The 17703-nt window shown below is 42.0% G+C and overlaps 1 protein-coding gene across 1 annotated transcript in view; it reads left to right on the plus strand.

Annotated features, from left to right (window-relative positions):
- Positions 1 to 17703, plus strand: part of nup133 (nucleoporin 133) — a 426297-nt gene that overhangs the window by 103333 nt on the left and 305261 nt on the right. The gene's annotated exons all lie outside the window — the stretch shown is intronic.

Genomic DNA, 17703 nt, shown 5'->3' on the forward strand with positions numbered 1-17703 from the left:
AGAGAGTTGCTCAAGATTACAGCAACACAAGAATAAAACACAAAAACACAACAGATTAATAACAGATGAGTGTAGAAGGAGTCGGTGCTGACGTCAGTGCAAAACAGGAAAACAATAAAAATGGTTTAAATTTAGGAAAATAAGTCGACTGCAATAAAAAGAAAAAAGAAAAGGCAGCATGAATAATAATAAATGATGTTATAACAGCAGTGTTGTATATTGTACATTATATTCAAAGTAATATTTAACATTATATTGTTGATGTTAAAGCTCAGATGTTTGTCTTCTGCACATTTTATTTCAATTTTCAACATAAATAATATTTTTTAAGTCGTTAATAAGAAGTATTTCAACCTTTAATGAATGTTTATAACACAGTGTGATGTTGTTTTAGCCCATAGCCATGTATGTAAAGTTTATATATACAGCTTGGAAATGCTAAAACATCCTAAAACAGGAAAATTCAGCGAACATCAACCTAAAAATTTGCTCTAGATTTGATTTAAAAAATAGTTTAAAAATTGTCCCTGTATGTTTCTATGTCTTCTCAAACCTGCTCTGCAGCTTAACAAGCCTGAAAACAAAACAAAAGAATATTTTAAAATGGTAAAATGACAAGAAAACATTTAATAAATGGTTATAAAACGATTTTATTAACCAGAACTTTTTTATTAAATGTTTATAAATGATGAACAGGAGGCGCAAAGTGAAGTCTGAGAATTATATCATCATTTAAAAATCCTCGGAGCGAGTTTATTTAGTGAAAATCAGCCTGAACATCAAGATCATTTGCTCTAGCTCAGATAAAAATGTCCTAATTTTTATTAAATGTTTATATACTGCTTAAAAAATGCTAGATAGGAGAGTGAAAGTGAAGCGTTTCCCAGTTAATCAATTTAAACATCCTCAGAATAGAAATGTTTAGTGAAAATCAACCTAAAAATCAGGATAATTTGCTCTAGATTCAATAAAAAATAACTAAAAACATCCTCTTATGCTTCCGTGTCTGCTGAAACCTGCTTTGTCTGCAGCTAAACGAGCCTGAAACAATCTCATCCTCGAGTCAACCTGATGAAAAACAAAAGGAGATTTAAGGAAGTCAGGGTTGATAAAACGACAAAGTTGCTGTGTCAGTGCGCCACTTGAGCGTCACACAGGCCCACTCAGACTTTGGGAGGGTATTATGTTTAAAACACTTTATTCCTCCCTTCCCTGTGAAAGATTATACGAGTTATCCCATCAAAGTTGAGTAAAAACGCCATTCTTGTGTCTTTAAGCTCTTGCATAGGAGGTCAATAAGACTGTGCCTCTGCTTACAAGGCTGGGCCGGGTGTAATCTCGCTGAAGTTACATTAATTAAATGGTAAGCTCCTTTAGCAATACGTTCCTAAAAGAACTTGGCTGATAATATACTTAAAGCGTTCGCGGGCTGTTTGTTTCAAAGCCAGCAGACGTTTAGCCATGCGGCTCACGTACGGAGGCTTAAAAACCTTCGGCTGCAGCCACAATGAGCGAGCAGCGGCTGGCAGCAGAAGTGAAATTCAACTTATCAAAGGAAAACATATTTGTCTCAGTATGCTTGATTTACACATTAAGACTCAGTGAAAATGTGGAAAACTTTGGTTGGATTTTTGAATCTGCAGAGCTGGAAGAGGAAGAAATCTGTTAAAGTTGTTTTTAAATCAGCGGCTCGGTCAGAGCGGAGATGGACCCACAGAACCACATGTTGGTGTTTTATTCATCGTTTTGCATCTGAGGTTTATTTTAAAGCGCGTGAACCAACAGTTTGACTGGTTCAGTCAGTGGAAACCATCCATGTCCAACTTTTTGAGTCTTAATTTTTCAGATAAACTGAAGGACTTCTTCCTTTAAGAGGTTGAGAAAGTTCTTCTACTTCGTCACCTGTGGATCATCTGACAAAGGACAGGCTCATGAAAAGAGAGGCCTCCCCTCTCAGTGCACCACCATGGGACCATAGACGTATTTAATTCATTGAATTGTGCCACGACTTACACATACGATGTTTGTCAATTTAAAAGACAATATCTAAACCCGAGAAAGTCAAGAATGAAGATAATTAGAGAGTCTACACATCCAACAGACGCATGAGTCAAACCGTATAACCGTCACTGCCCCGTACTTCATGCGTCCTTCACGTTAGCCTGGATGTCAATACAACCACTAGACGGCAGCGTCTTCGGTCTCCTCCCAACTCACGTAACCTCTTCTCAAAAAAATATACCATACCACCTAACTTATATGATTTATTTTTCTCTTGCTGTTATTATTATTATATTGAAAGAGAGAGAAAAGTCTGAATTTGCGGGTGTTGGAGGTGGTTGGTTGGGTCATACACGGAGACTGGGTCCCTCTGAAGACCAGGGTTTCCCCCTTTTAATGTAATGTTTAACTTAACATAATTTACATTACTTAGTTACACAACTGAAGTTCTTATTTTAACCACAAAATAAATCGTCTACATGCATTTTTTGTGTTACGTAAAGAACTTTGAATTAAAACTGAGAGTATCTCAGTCACATCTCTGTAAACACATAATCTGCCTTTTTATTCACCAGCTTCTTATTTTGCTGCACATGTTCGACTGGTGTTGAAGTTCTGCAGTGGTTAAACAAATTGGTTTGGAGTGTAGCTACTTCCCATCACTAATTAATACGAGTGAGAAACAATCACCTTTAAATACGTGAAGAGCTGCTTAATTTATGTAAAGTGGGGACATTAAAATCCTCCTCGTGCTCTTTACTTTGATGCCACAGCGACGCTGAACATTCAGGGAGGGAAGAACAAGACCGTAGAAGAAGTTTGTGGCGGCGGACCCCTCCGCCTGCAGCCCCGCCCCCCCACCGGCCATCAAATATCAACCCTCACAAATCAATTTTACACATGATCGCCACCCCGCGCCCTCCTGCCCAGCGGCCCCTCCCCTCCAATTAAGCGTCCACATTAGCATATATATGATATCAGTGGTAAACATCACTCGGCTGGTAATTCACAAACGCTCCTGGATAATAGGAGGGTTGAACACCTATTAACCCCGAGGCCGGCGGCACAGAGGCAGGCTGGGAAATTCCCCAACCTTCTCCCAGAGGAGCAGGGAGGTGGAGACGGCGACAGGCTTTGATGAACACGGAGGAAGTGGACTGATGTCTCTCTGGTAAACTGTGTGTGTATGTGGGTGTGTGTGTGTGTTTCTGAAGCAGTGTTTTGAAGCGTTTGCTGCCATCTTGATGCCACAAAATGCTAATCCAGTGAAAGAGGAGGAAACTGACTGTGATTGGCTGAAACAACCTGTCAATCAAGCAACGCCTCCTGTCCTCGACTCACACATCTCATGTTTATTGACCCTAACGATCATGAAGAGCTTCTGGAAAATTGCCACTTACAGGAGAGAGTGAATGTTTAGAAGAGACGCTCATTTACATTTACTGCACTGTGCCCAATACTTTTACTCCAGTAAAAGTAATCGAGTACAGGCTCTGACATGTACTCAGAGTATCAGAGTAAAAAGTTTCCCTCTGAAGGACATTTGTGGTCAAAGCTGACTGAAGCTCACGTCATATTAATATAATTCAAAGACTATTAAAGTTAAAGGTAGACTCAGTAGGATTTGTCCCAGCTGTTCCTGAACGCACCACAAAGATAGTTGATAGTTGAGTCTCATTCCCAGGACGTCAAACAGCCACATGTTGGGTTGGTAAAGCGTCCGAGCAGCAACAAAGTGAGAAAATAAGAAACTCTCTGCAGATACGAGACACTAACACGCGTTTTCTCCCCATTCAGCCTCCCTCTCTGTCTGTTCACGTCTTCTTACGTCTTTGTTTCGTCTCGCTGCGTCTGCCGTGCGTGATGTGCTCTGATAGGTTGTGCAATGAATGATGCCAAATAAAATAATCTATAATATGAGATAATAACGAGCCTGTTTTGAAAATGTGAGGAGGAGAAAGTTCAGATATTTGTGTTCAGATGTAGGGAGGAAAAGTAAAAAAAATAAATACTCAAGTAAAGTTCAGACACCTGGAATAAATAAAGATGTTTTCCTCAGTAGTGTCTTACTGACGACCTGCTGCACTGAGACTAGCAGCTGTTTTGTTTTCCAGCTGACACAGTTTACTCTCGATGCGATGAAGCTGCTAATTAGCAACGAGGCAGCGAGTCGTCTCGTCACAATGAACTCTGACAGGGAAACACTGGCCTGTCACCTCCGTCACCTCCCTCCATTGTGACACAGTGACTTTAACGTGGTGGACGCTCATCGTTAACTTCTCATCAGTCTCCATTATCTCTGTTGTGTTTTCAAGCTGCCTCCTCGCAGCAGCTTTCACTCCTCTCGCTCATTGTTACCGAGGTGAAAAACAACTTCAGAGGTGAGGAGAGAGTGAAGAGACGACTCCACTCGAGTGCGATGACTTTATTTCTCTAGAGACACTTAACGCATCACAAGGCTCGCAAATAAAACAGTGAGAGCCACAGTGTGTGTGGAACTAAATGATCAAACTCTCCAGGTTAAAGTCTGTAACTACGGACACATTTTCATCTCAAAGTGCAGACATTAAATATGAGTGTGACGCTGCAGGCTTCATATCTGTGTGGTCACTTCATGCTCACACAATTAACCGCCGCCGGGCTCTGGGGACTTAAAACAAACAGCTTTTGTCTGAGTGGCCTCTGACACTCGAGTGTTTGTGCGATGGTTCTATCTTATGTTGCAATGAGCGACAGCCACTGAAGGTGCGGTCTATATTATGGTTTTGGATTAAAGATTAAAGCCCAGTAAAGCCTATGAACAGGCCTAATCCCGCTCTTCAGTGCAGCTCAGCAGCAGGCAGCCGGCGGCGCTGATCCACCATCAGCTTCCTTCCTAATGTTTATCACCAGAGGCACAAAAAAAGACCTGTTGCGGAGCAGAAGCCCTTCACGCAATCACGACATACAATTCAGGAAATCTCACATAAATATGAATAACTATGATCAAGGCTGGGTATCGAACTTCAATATTTTTATGGCATTGACTGAACTGCATCGATACCATCGAGTATCGAAACATAACTTGTCATTCAGTACTAAATTTCAGTACCTACGGAGTTAATCTCATCAGCGTCAGCGAGTGAATAAGCATGCAGCATGAGCCGAGATCTAACAGTGCTGGTGATTGACATGGTAGAATAAAATGTAAACCATACTTTGGTGTTTTATTAAACATTTTCTCTTTTTACAAAATGAACTGAAACACTGACAAAGAGGAAGATCTTGTGTCGATAACCATCAGAATAAATATGACGCTAAATTTAACCTCAGAAATCAGGTCTGAATTTGAATCAAACACAAATATGAAGCTTGTTCACCAGATATTTAGTCAACCCTGATCCGTAGTTGAAACCATAAAGTGCATCTTTGGATTGATGGTAAAACACTGAATGGAAAAGCTATTGACCACGTCACGGATTTCAATAAAAAGGTATCAGAAAAGGTATCGTTCAGGAACTGGTATCGAATTCAAACTATCAGTATCTGTATCATTCAGCCTCATCTGCGACTGTAACACCTCTGTGACTCGTCACATACTCTAGATCTCCACATGCAAACCTTCACCAAACAATCTAAACATAATGTCACAAAATATTTGCCTTGAACAAAACAAACGTTTAAATCGATTATTTTGGACAGTCTATGAATATCATATGAAGAGCTAAGGTCACAAATTCTGCTCGTTCTCGACCTAAACATGTCAAATAAGCCTGGTCAGTGGCCATACGCTTGTAAGTTTGACGCTGCAGTCAGCTCACTAGCATCACACTGGACTTTTCCCAGCAGAATATAGTTGTTTTCACCCAAAGTGTGATCTATTCCTAAACCTAACAAAACTGTGGCCGTTTTGCAATATTAATATATCATAAAATGTGAACTCAGCAATCTTTATTTTAAAAGTCTAACCAGACGTATATTATGTATTATTTGACCGTGGAGACCTTCACATGCAAATCACGTTCTCATTGTGTGAAGCACTTTGTGTTACTTTGATGCAAGTGTGTATACATAAAGCTTCATGGTTTGAAGCTAAAGACCACTAAGCATTTGTTGGGAGTGAGAACATGTTGGTCTGGCCTTAAAGTAAAATGTTTAAATACATTAATATACATAAATATACCCATTGATCTGCTGATCTAGACCTCAACCATTATTATTAAGAGTTCGGGTCTAAAATTAAAATAAATTATTAGTATTTTAATTGAAGACGATGCTCTAATTTTTAAACTTCCTCTTATCATGGTGATTTAAACTCCCTGTTCAGGGTCCTGAGCTCGGGTTAAACACCTGGACGACTCGTGCTGTCGATTCCTTAATTGAGATGTCAACATGGACACAACAATTAAATCTTTTTTTGTTGTTTTTCTTCCCAGAATCCTCTGCAGCGCTGCTGCTGCTGTGGGGCGTCAGAGCTCACGCAGGCGGATCCAGAAGCAATTTAGCCCCGTCTTTATTCTGCCTAACAATACCGGCAGAGAAAACTAATTAGGTACATTTCACCCATTTCCATGTTAATGATTTGTTTGTTGCCATTGTGTGAGGAGACAATGGGCCGAGATGCTAATGGTGGAGTCCCAATAACAAAGTCCTAATGGGGGCCCATTCACAGCCGTTAGCCCAGAGGCCGCCGTGACTCAGCCCCACCTCCCTCCACCCTCTCCCTCGGGACGGAGGTGTTCTCAGGCCGGGCCGAAGGTTTGGAGAAAAGGCAGGTTACTGTGTTACTGTTTCTCAATGCAGGAATCACAGATAATAATAAAACTCCTGCCCACACTCTCCCTGTGGTCCAGTAACAGGTGAGCAAACTTAGTGACCACAGAAAATGTCCACATGATAGAAAATCTTCCTTTGATCATGAAGCCTAACGTTTCTCTACAGTTCTGTGCTTTGTCAATCAATTTTATAAACTACGCCGCAGCCTGGAGTCTGTTAACAGTGACAAACAGGCAGATCTGTGCTATATACGCTCGTCTCTGCTATGAAACGTCTGTAAGTACATCACTGAGACAAACAATCAGAAAGAAGTTAATGTAGAACATTAACCACATTTACAAGAAGGAACAAATAAGTCAGAATTAGTCAGAGACAGAGTTTCACAAAGTTTATAAAGTGTCTCCAAACTCAACAACTCACTAAACTGAGCGTTTTTTAAAGGGAGTCTGGTGTCTTTCTCCAAGGGGACAAAGAAGTCGCCTATACTGGTTACTGTTTACTGTAAAATGTGACATGTTTAGCATCAATAAAATGTTTCTTCTTTCATAAATTGAGTGTAAATGGTGAAATCAGTGTAAACAGTGTTCAAACAGCTGCTAAATGTTGGCAGGTCAGACTTTAGCACTGTAGACACAGAAGCAGACAGGCTGGTGCAGCCATGCTGCCACAAACTGACACTTTTTACAAGGAAACAAACAACTTACTGTTTTCATTTAATGCTGAATTCAAAAGAAGGAGACAATGATTCAGAATCTGTCAGAGACAGAGTTTCACAAAGTAAAGAAAGTTTCTCCTCACGAAACAACTCAAAAATTGAGTGATTTTTAAAGAGAGTCTGGGGACTTTCTCTCTCTCTTCACCTCCTTGCTGCAGTGAACTATGGTATGTTGGTGTTCAAGTTTGCCGTCAGCTGTGTTGCTAAACGTTCTTAAATCTTTGTAAATTACAACGATTAACAAAAATAACATGAATGTCGCGCTCCATTTCTAAAACTATCTTCCGGCGTCTGTATGCAGGTAAACTACTGTTATAATCAGTTACTCAAACACTTGTATCCTGTTAAACATCCACTTGCTGTGTGAGAACCTTTCACACATTTCCTTTTTCATTTTAAAGTTAAAGTCGTTAACATATGTACATACTGTATACAAATACCATGTCGCCAGTAAGTCTAAGTTCGTATTTACAGCTGCTGTTTGCGCTTGTTATTTGTGGATTAAGTCAAGTTAAAGCTGCAGGTGATGAGCAGGGTCACACAGGTAGCTCCGACTGCAACGTGATTCATATTCAACATGTGAACCAGGTGAAGGTTCAGCACCTCCACCGCTCAAACAATCCAGCTCAAGGTAGTTTATGACCATGATGGGAGTAGAGACGTGAGATTTCTGCAGACAGTAATCGTAGAAAGAAAAGCTGAAGGACGTAAAGAAAAGGTTTGATTGTTTTTGCAACTATTTGAGAAATCTGACCTCTTTTGTTAAGTGAATAAAGAGTTTTGACGAAAGCAGCTGGGGACTTGTTTTAAAACAAAAAAAACAAAAAAAACAAACATAAAATGGCTTCGTGCAGCTCGTCTGGTATAATCTCGTTTCCTATTTTTACCCCCACCTCTACTTTTTCCCTATGAAATGGGACAACAGTTCAAGACAACCTGACAATCCCAACATGGCGTCCTCCGCTGCGGTGCTACCTCTCATGTTACCATGGCGATCCTGTTGTTATCACAATGCCATTTGCAGTTCATGTGATGGAGATGGAAAAGCATGAGCTACACCTCTACTCTTTTCAAATCAATTTAGGATCTCAGGGCCTCCAGAGACTTGGATTAGACCTGACGAGCTGTATGGAGCCATTTTATGTTTTTTTGGTTGTTTTTTTTTTTTTATTTTAATTAAGTCTCCAGATACTTCATTTGTTCATGAGAATGCTGCAACACTGTTTTACTGTGAAGCTCCAGAAATGTTTTGTGGACTACGAGACTGAATTTTCATTTTTGGGGTGAACTGTTCCTTTAAAGGTGCCAAAAATAAAAACTGATCCTCTTCTTATCGGTAGTACAAAAATAAATAAATAAAAAAATACACAGTGTCATGCAGAAATCGTCCGTCCTGTCCAAATATAGGAAGGTGGCATGTCACCTCTCTGAGACCGTCCAAACAGCTCCTCTTTCGTTTGTCGGTTTTTAGCCTGTCAGGCATCGAGGTGTCAGCCTTGTTAAAAAAGGCAGAGGCTGCGGAGCTAATAAGGTGTTAATCCCGAGTGCACACACACACACACACACACACACACACACACACACACACACAGAGAGAGAGACCCTCCTCCACCCCACAGAGGCTGAGCACACAGGGCGAGCTGCAGAGAGAGACACACACATGCTACGTGGCTTATCGCTGCTCTCCAGACAGCCGCCCCAGATCAGTCAACGCTCGGCGCGATCGATGCATCTGATAAGGAATTAAGACAGAAAATAAACTGTACGCGTTATCGGGGAACTCGGTACATGGCCTAATTATGATGCGGCGTGTGTGTGAGAGGATGATACGGCGGGACTGGAGTGGTGCGAGGCTGCAGGAGGGAGGGGAATCCTGGCGGAGCTGAGCGGGGACGGTTTGCATCCTGGTGGCCCCCGAATGGCAGCGAGGGGGAGCATTTTGAATGATGTGAACTACAATACCCACAATTCCTGAGCGGTCCCATCAGGAAAACCGTACACAGCACGTTCACGCTTATTAGCTCAGCTGGGCTGTGATGTTTTACATGAAAGGGGAACAGAAGTGAGAACAGAGGAAGCTGGAGTGTTGGAGAGGTTTCTGACGGGCTTTGTCTGCAAGTGAAGGCAAAGCTAAGCGATTTGGTGCCGGTCCAAGAATCAAGACTCAAATCATTTGAAATAAGTCCAAGTCGAGTCTCAGAGCACAATCAGTCCAAGTCTCGAGTCAGTAAAGACAAGTGCATTTCTCAAGTCAATTAAAAGTACAGTTCAACACAGAATCAAAAGTACATATGTGCCTCCACATGAAGCTGCTCACGTCGAGGTCTGAGTGACGGGTCGTGGTTTCTGGAAAGAGACACTGTGGCTCAGTTCTTCATATATATATTTTAGGCACCACAAGCTGAGTACCATCCAGCTCCATTACACTGCAGAGAAGGAAGGCCGATATCTCACGAGCAATGTAAATAAAATACGTCTTTTTCATATGAAGTCACATGAAGAAGTCCAAGTTTAGTCATGAACATAAGATCAAGTCTCAAGGCCTTGATAATAAGTCCAGAACCATTTAATTCAGAGCTGTGTGAGCGTTTTATTACATAGCTGAGACCATTTATTCTGGATACATGAATATCCAGGGTCTGCATTACAATTCTTGTCACTCACTGTCGTGTATATTTGTTCTGATATTAAAAAAAGTCAAATTTTCTAAATGTTTGGAGCCTCGAGCGACTCAAGTGTCATGTCATGTTTATTAACATCATGTTTAATTGTTGTGACTTAAGCTGACGGCTCTGCTTCCAGGTTTATAATCGTCACTGTGTACGTGTTGTTAATTTGATGCTTATTTTCACTTGTTTTACAGTTTTATTTATGATTTCAGCAGGAAAGACTTTAATTTCCGAGCCAACGTCCAAAGCTCATGAAGGAAGAAGTGCGCAAAATAACAATACCAAGAATTACACACAGTGATACCAGATGTATGTGCGATACTTTGGCCTAATGTACGATCAATAACTCCATATGGATCCTTGTCTACGTTAACGTTATCTCTTTCATGCCAATCATGGCGTAAGATCTGATGATGAACATGATTTATGAAGTGGTAAATTTAATTAGCTTAGCTTGTGGTCTTTCAGTTTCATGCAGAGTACGAACAGACTTCGTCGTGCTGTCTTGTAATTTAACTGTGAGGATGATGGACACATCTATGCATCATGAGCTGCATCAGCTCGCTTTGAAAAAAACTATGTGAGTAGATGTGTAGGGATGTCTTACAGACTTGTTTTGTAATATTACACATCTATGCCTGTTTATTCTTGTGGTTATGATTCCTGCACAATACAAACGATGCACACACATGAAATCCAAAACATCAACAGAACATTTGATTGTTAAACTCAAGCTGCTCCTGCTGTCTCATGTTTATTCTGAAACCCAAAATTGAGCAAAATTGAGCATAAACCTGATTTTGTAACTGTTTGTTTACTTCATTTTTTTATTGTGGACTTGTTGCTGTGTTTTGGTCGATGCAGCGTCCACAGAGCAGCCTGTGAATGAAAGATCCTGTCAGCACCTTGTTGAAAACGTGGGGGGAAGCATCTCAAGCGTTACTATATAATTTGTCCAAATATGTTATGTCCAGCCACGCAGCCATCACCCGCCACGAGGAAAAGGTCAAAGCAAGAAGCCAAATCGTTCCCATGTCCACGTCCAGCAGTTATCCCTGCGGCGTAGCGGACAGACAGGACGCTCGGCTCCGCCTGGCGCTTCGATCGTCAGCTGAGGCGAGGGAGGCCGCCTGTCCGACCGACCGGACTCCAGCTCCGGGAGAGAAACCCCTTTGATCTGCCTTCAAACTGATTCATGAACACCAACTGATGGGGCGGCACGAAACACCCCGATGCCCAGCCTGCACGGCCCCCAGGTCCCAGCAGAACTATGTGCTTTCATGTAGGGCAGATTCCTCAGCACACAGAGAGGAGGAGGAGGAGGGGGAAGCCTGAAGCTCAGAATAACTTCGCTCTGGTTTCCTGCATTCGTCTCGTGTGCAATGTTGAATCCTCTTTTCTTCCTCGCTGTCTGTTCTCTACATTTACACCACCGACGTCCGTCTGTCATCATGCAATCATAACTGGCCACGACTTTATTTATTATCAGAGCTTCCACACTGTCACGTGCACAATGTGTATTTTCAGTTTCCAGTCTGGTTTCATGTTTGGGTTGTTTGTACCATGAGAGCGTCCAGGTTTCTGATCACAGGAGCTTTTTGTGCTTGTTTTACTCTCAGTAAGTTGGAGTGACACATGATGCTGTCCACAGTTTAATTTGAATGTATTTCATTAACTGAAGGATTTATCTCTCAGTGATCATAAGCAGCATATATCTTTGACTGTGTAATGCATTTACTGGAAGTTCAGTCTGAATCAATGAGCAGTTCACCTACAATCTTTTGTAAAATGAACATTTTTGTGAAGCCGAGAAACTGCAAATTAAAAAGAAGTCCCATCTGAGTTGTTGTACAGTTTGTCTTCCGTTCATTTTAACATATTAAATGCTTCACTGACGTATTAACATTATTTATCTCCCTTAGTTTTTCCTTTCACTTGTCATGCTCCATCACTATCACGTGGCTTCGTCTGCACGAACAATGTTCATCAGTTTTCCTGGTATACGACACCACCACTATCATCTCTTGGCTACTATTAAAAAAAACTTATCGTAAAATACGAATTAGTCGGGAACCTCTCAGTTCATTTTTGTTTCCAGGGGGACGTTATCAACAGGCACAGACCAAAATGCCTTTGGACGCAATCGGATGGACCAACAGCTAATGAGAGCACGTAGCGCTGAGCTAGTTAACGTGACAGCAGAAAACAGCTCGAAGCAGAGGAAATGTAAGCTTGTTAGCTCCCACTGAACATTAGTTTACTCCTAAGAAGAGCTGCTGCTTTGTTTTTTTACTGGTGTTGTCATGATGTCATCAACTCACTAGCTTGTAGTTGTAGTTGTAGTGCAGGGAGTCACTCGTTAAACTGAAACACCTACACAGCAGCAGTGTCTGTACCTTATGAAAGTCAGAACAAACTTTAAATTAGACTAATCCAACCTAAACCTCTTTCCCATCGATCCCCAGCCCCCAACAGTGGTGACCACCACAGCAATGTTTCACTTTTAGCAGTAAGGACGTGATATGAACAAATTTCAATAACATTTCTGTGAAGGTATTTACATTTACTGTCAGGAAAACCTCGTTCTCAACAACCTCACATGCAACATCAAATAAACAATATACAACATCTGAAATATGGATGGAAAGCTGCGAGTTACAGACTTTTTATTATATTCCCACACCGTTGCCACTTCATATCAAGTTGCAAACTCCGAGCCCCTCACAGCCACCTTTGAGTCTACAGAGTCAGAGTGTTCGACACTCAACAGATAGATCTGGGTGGAGTATCACTTTAAGGAAAGCTTGCTTCACTGCCTTCGGAGAGTGCAGGAGGATAATAGGGTCCTGGGTGTGTTTGTTTGTGCCCTCGACCTGATCGGCATGTGATGAGCGGGGAGGTCTGCTGGCCCTAATTGGCCTCTTTAAATGGAAAAATGTCCAGAGAGCATGACGCATCGATGAGTCGGCAGCGCCCGGCCGCCCCTCCAGCTCCTTTTTTATCATCGCTTTATGGAAACAAACCACTCCAATTAGCGGCAGAGCAGCCATGGAAATAATAATGACCGTAAATTGGATGGTCATTGGATGGATTTAAAAAGTTGGAGTCAAACTATGTGATGTACTTAAAAAGTAATTTACATCTCTGGAGCTCTGCACTTTGTAGCTGTGGTGTTTCTAATAACATCATAATAACATGAAAATATCGGTATGTAAATGTACCGAGGAGGTTTAAGTTTATACAACGTGGATGGAAAGATACGCAAGTTAACTTAAAGCAAGACTTCAAAACATACGACTCCTCTCAAGTCCAACTGAACGTCATGTTAAAGTGGTGTAACGTGAAGAAGATGATCCAACAAACTCTTAATCATCTAAGATCATTACTGACGATCCACAGAGTGTGATCGTTCAGCTGATAACATGTGGATATTTAAATGCAGCCTGGGTTACAAACCAGGGCGACAGGCTAATTAGCCACTTAGAGCTTGTTTTAAGCTCGCTGCTCGTTAGCTTAGCAACCTGCCAAACACTGTGGCTCATTTCTCACCGAATAAAACAGCCACAAGTGTCGAAAACAAACAGACGGATTACAGATGTTATTAAAATTAACTCTTATCATCCACTGTCACTGTCGGATGCCATGTTTTTACAGGTAGGCAGGAGGAATAAACTTTGCAGCTGAAGGCGAAGGTTTTATCAGCAAGTTCATTAATAAAAGACGGGACAAATTTTGTGATGTTGACTTAAAACCTTAAATTCTTACTGATCTGAAAAATGATCCATGAGTCAAAACCATAAAACGATCCAACAGTTCACACCTCAGCTCCACACAGTGGTTTTAATGGAGGAGTTAAAGGCCCGGCACAACGTCACACAACGTTGTGGCTGATTGGTCCTGTGCTTAGGTTTAAGTTTAAGTGAGGCAGAGTAACAATAAGAACGAAAGAGCCAAAAGTCGTCTCAGCCTGACACAGTGCTACAACTGTAACAGGCAGTAAAGGAAATATTAATGAAAGTCTTCACACAGACCTGAGAAGAGGTGTGATTAGTCAAACGATTGAAAACACCTGTGTGGATGAACCTCGAGTGTGTAAAACTGAAGTCAAAACAACATTTGCCTGGTGAAATTTAGGCTGCATCCAAATCTCCACCCTCCGGAGCTGCAGACAGACAGAAAAACCCAGTATCTAACCTCTGTAACCTTTACTGCTGCATATTTCTGGATCATGATGTGGTTGAATATTAAATCTGGCCGACACGATTCAAGTAGCGTTTCAATAAAGTAAATTGTTTTACACATTGTGGATTTTAAATCACCGTGTCCAGTGACGTTGGCCCTTGTGGACTGGATCGATCGTGGGTTTGAACAGCCCTCAACACTCGTGGACTTCCCACAAACACGCCCGCAAAGTCCGCAAGTCTTCAAGTGAAGTCCAGACATTTGGATACAGCCCGACTCCAGAGGGGACGGGAAATAGCGAGGGTCGGGTTGTAAACATGAGCTGCAGGAGCTAGCATGGCTAGCACACTACCATTAGATTACATCTGTTTAGCTGCTAACAATATTCGCTTAGTTGCACTAAAATTCACTTTACTTGTACTTTCGATACTTAAGTACATATAATATTGGATACTTGAAGACTTTAACTCAAGTACTATTCGTGTGAGTGACTTTCAATTTTACCAAAGTTACATTTCAACATGATCTTTACTTTTACTCAACTATAAACACATATACCCAGAGGAAATGTACTTGAACAAGTATATATGAATGTGTCTGGTCACGGGCCTGGTACAGTACAGGATATTAGCATGACAGATATTAGCTTAAATCTGAGAACTGTCCTTCTCTACCACAAAAAGGACAAACCCTGAACATTATCACTCTTGTGCAGTGTGAGACCATTATGAACTGCACAGTATGTGAAAGTGTTACTGTTCTTCTAAGTGACACTGCAGAGAGGAGCCGTGTCGTGTTTAAAGCCGAGTGAGGCAGCAGCTCAGAGGTCTGCAGGTGTCAATCTGTTTTGAAGCTGCTCGTCCAGAAAGACAAAAACGTGGCTCTTTAAAGAAGCAGACCAAAGGAGAGTCGCCGACACTTCAAAGGAGCTTCTGAGCCGTTCGCCTCCCCCCGACAGCGAGGTCACTGTCAACTCTGACGAGTCACCGCTCTGCCATTAAGTTCAGGGGAGGAGGAGGAGGAGGAGGAGGAGGAGGAGGAGGAGAGAGTTTCTCTCTCCGTCTGCTGGTGTTTGGAGGTGGTGGAGGGGCGCTGTGGCTGTCGTCGGTGAAAATCAAACAGAGCCCAATTAAACTGATTCTAACATGCCAGTGATCACGAGGAGGAGGCTCACCTGGACTCTCCTCACTTGGACAACATGCCTCTGCCTCCCTGACTCCTTGGACGCTAATTGCCCCGACCAAAAAAAGCCTTGGGAATCTGCCGCTTCGATGTGCCGACGGCCTGTTGAGGAGCTGCGGCTCACAAAACAACTCAAACTCATTTCATTATTTACCTTTTAACTGAGGAAGTCTGAGTCTGTGGATATTACACTGCTATACTCTGACATGTTACCTGAAGCTTCCTCAGCAGATACAAAGACGTCTTCTGATACACGTTTCTGATATCGACCGTAGAAAACATGGACAGAGTGAAGCCAATACTGAAGTGTCTTCAACCTGCATTCGTTCCACTCCACTGGTTTCAATCAGAAGTCTGATTGTAAGTAAGCTTATGAAAAAAACCCTACTTCTCACTTGATTTAAAACCTCAGTAGACAGTTTCCTGATGAGTTTTGAGTCTCAAACATCTTCAACACAGCCGGATGACAGATCCAATCAGGATATCATCCTCTGCTCCACCCTCTTGTCCAAATATGGTCACTTCTGCCTCCAAAAAAAACAATATAGCGACGGTCGTAATGCCAAACTCAAGGCTTCAAAACGGTAATGATTAAAAACTGGTGATGTCATGGTGGGTTTACACTTAGTTTCTGAGCATCACAGACAATTTAACACGACTGTGCATAATCACATTAAGGCATAAGGTCCAGTAGAGGTTAAAGGAACAGTTCACCTACAAATGAAAATATAACTGATTTGAAAAGACGTCACTTAGCAGCTACAGTGAAGATCTCATCTTAAAACAGGTGTAAATAACATCAGTGAAGGATCTCAGGGCTTCTGGAGACTTTGATTACACCTGACGAGCTCTGTGGAGCCATTTTATGTCATTTTGGTTGTTTTTTACGTTTTAAATCAAGTCTCCAGCTGCTTCAGTTGTTTAGCAGAACGCTTCAACGCTGTTTTACTGTGAGGATCCAGAAATGTTTTGTGGACGACGAGACTTCGTCTGACTTTCCATCAACATGGAGGGAGGAGATGAATTGAAATGATTTCATGCTATTCATGTGCAGGGAAACAGCAGGAAGTCTGTCAGAGAATGAGTCACTTGAAAAACTCATCACAAGAAAAGGAAAAAAACTTCTGAAGTTAAAATATTTTTAAAAACTGCCGTCACCAACACGATGAGGAGCCGAGCGTCGCCAGCAGATGATGACACTCTGAATCAAACGTCTCTGAAGTTGCTTCATTCCATCAAACAGAAACACAAATACGAATCATCTTTTGCTCCAAACGTCAGTCTCCTAATTACCAATTTTCTCAGAGCGGGGGGCCTTGACATCACACAGGAGTCTATCTCTGGTGTCAGTATAGATTATGGAGCCCACCTACAGGGAGTGGCCGCCAAACAGTACAAAACAATTAACGCTACTGCGCCGCTATCAAAGGCTCGCAGAGAAAACAGCGAGCCACGCATGGCTGGAGCGAGGGCCCGGCGGAGAGAGAAATGAGTGTAGTCACATCAAAAAGCAGCGGAGCAGGAGTCTGATTTAGTACAAAAGGCTGCAATTAGCACGGCACATTAGGAGCACATGGCAGGGCAACTCCCTCACTGCGCCTGTGTGGACACACAAGACCGACTCCGCCTGGGACCCCGACGCTCCACATACGGAGGGTTTATTTACAAAAACACAAACGCATCAGTCGTCAGGATGTGAGTTCAAACCGGTCTGTCTCTCCGTGGGTCGTCCTGGAAAACAAGTGTCATAAAGCCAGTGATCAATTTACTCTGAGTTTTAAATAAAAGAGGCGAAATCATAATTACAAAACCATGATTGAAATACTTATATATAAGTTTATATGCAGGATGGCCGACCGACAAGAGGAAATACGCTGCACCTCAAGGAAACACATGGAAATAACCCGGACAGGAAGTCACAGAAACACTCAGGTGAGGTCAGGTGTGATTCAAATATATCACAATCACATCACATTACTGCCGTACATGAATCAGCTGAGCAGACCTGACCTGAATGTTATGAACAGGTGACACTCCCAGGAAACTTTGGTTGTAGCGTCAGCAAAACGTGACGCTCAACAAGGCGATCTGTGTGTAATATCATCACACGACTAGAACAGAATGAGAAGCTTTAGAAACCCGAGATATAATCAATAATATAAACAGATACATGTGTCATTAGGAAACTCAGATTCTCGT

The sequence above is a fragment of the Pagrus major genome, chromosome 1 (assembly GCF_040436345.1).
Source record: "Pagrus major chromosome 1, Pma_NU_1.0".
Lineage (NCBI taxonomy): Eukaryota > Metazoa > Chordata > Actinopteri > Spariformes > Sparidae > Pagrus > Pagrus major.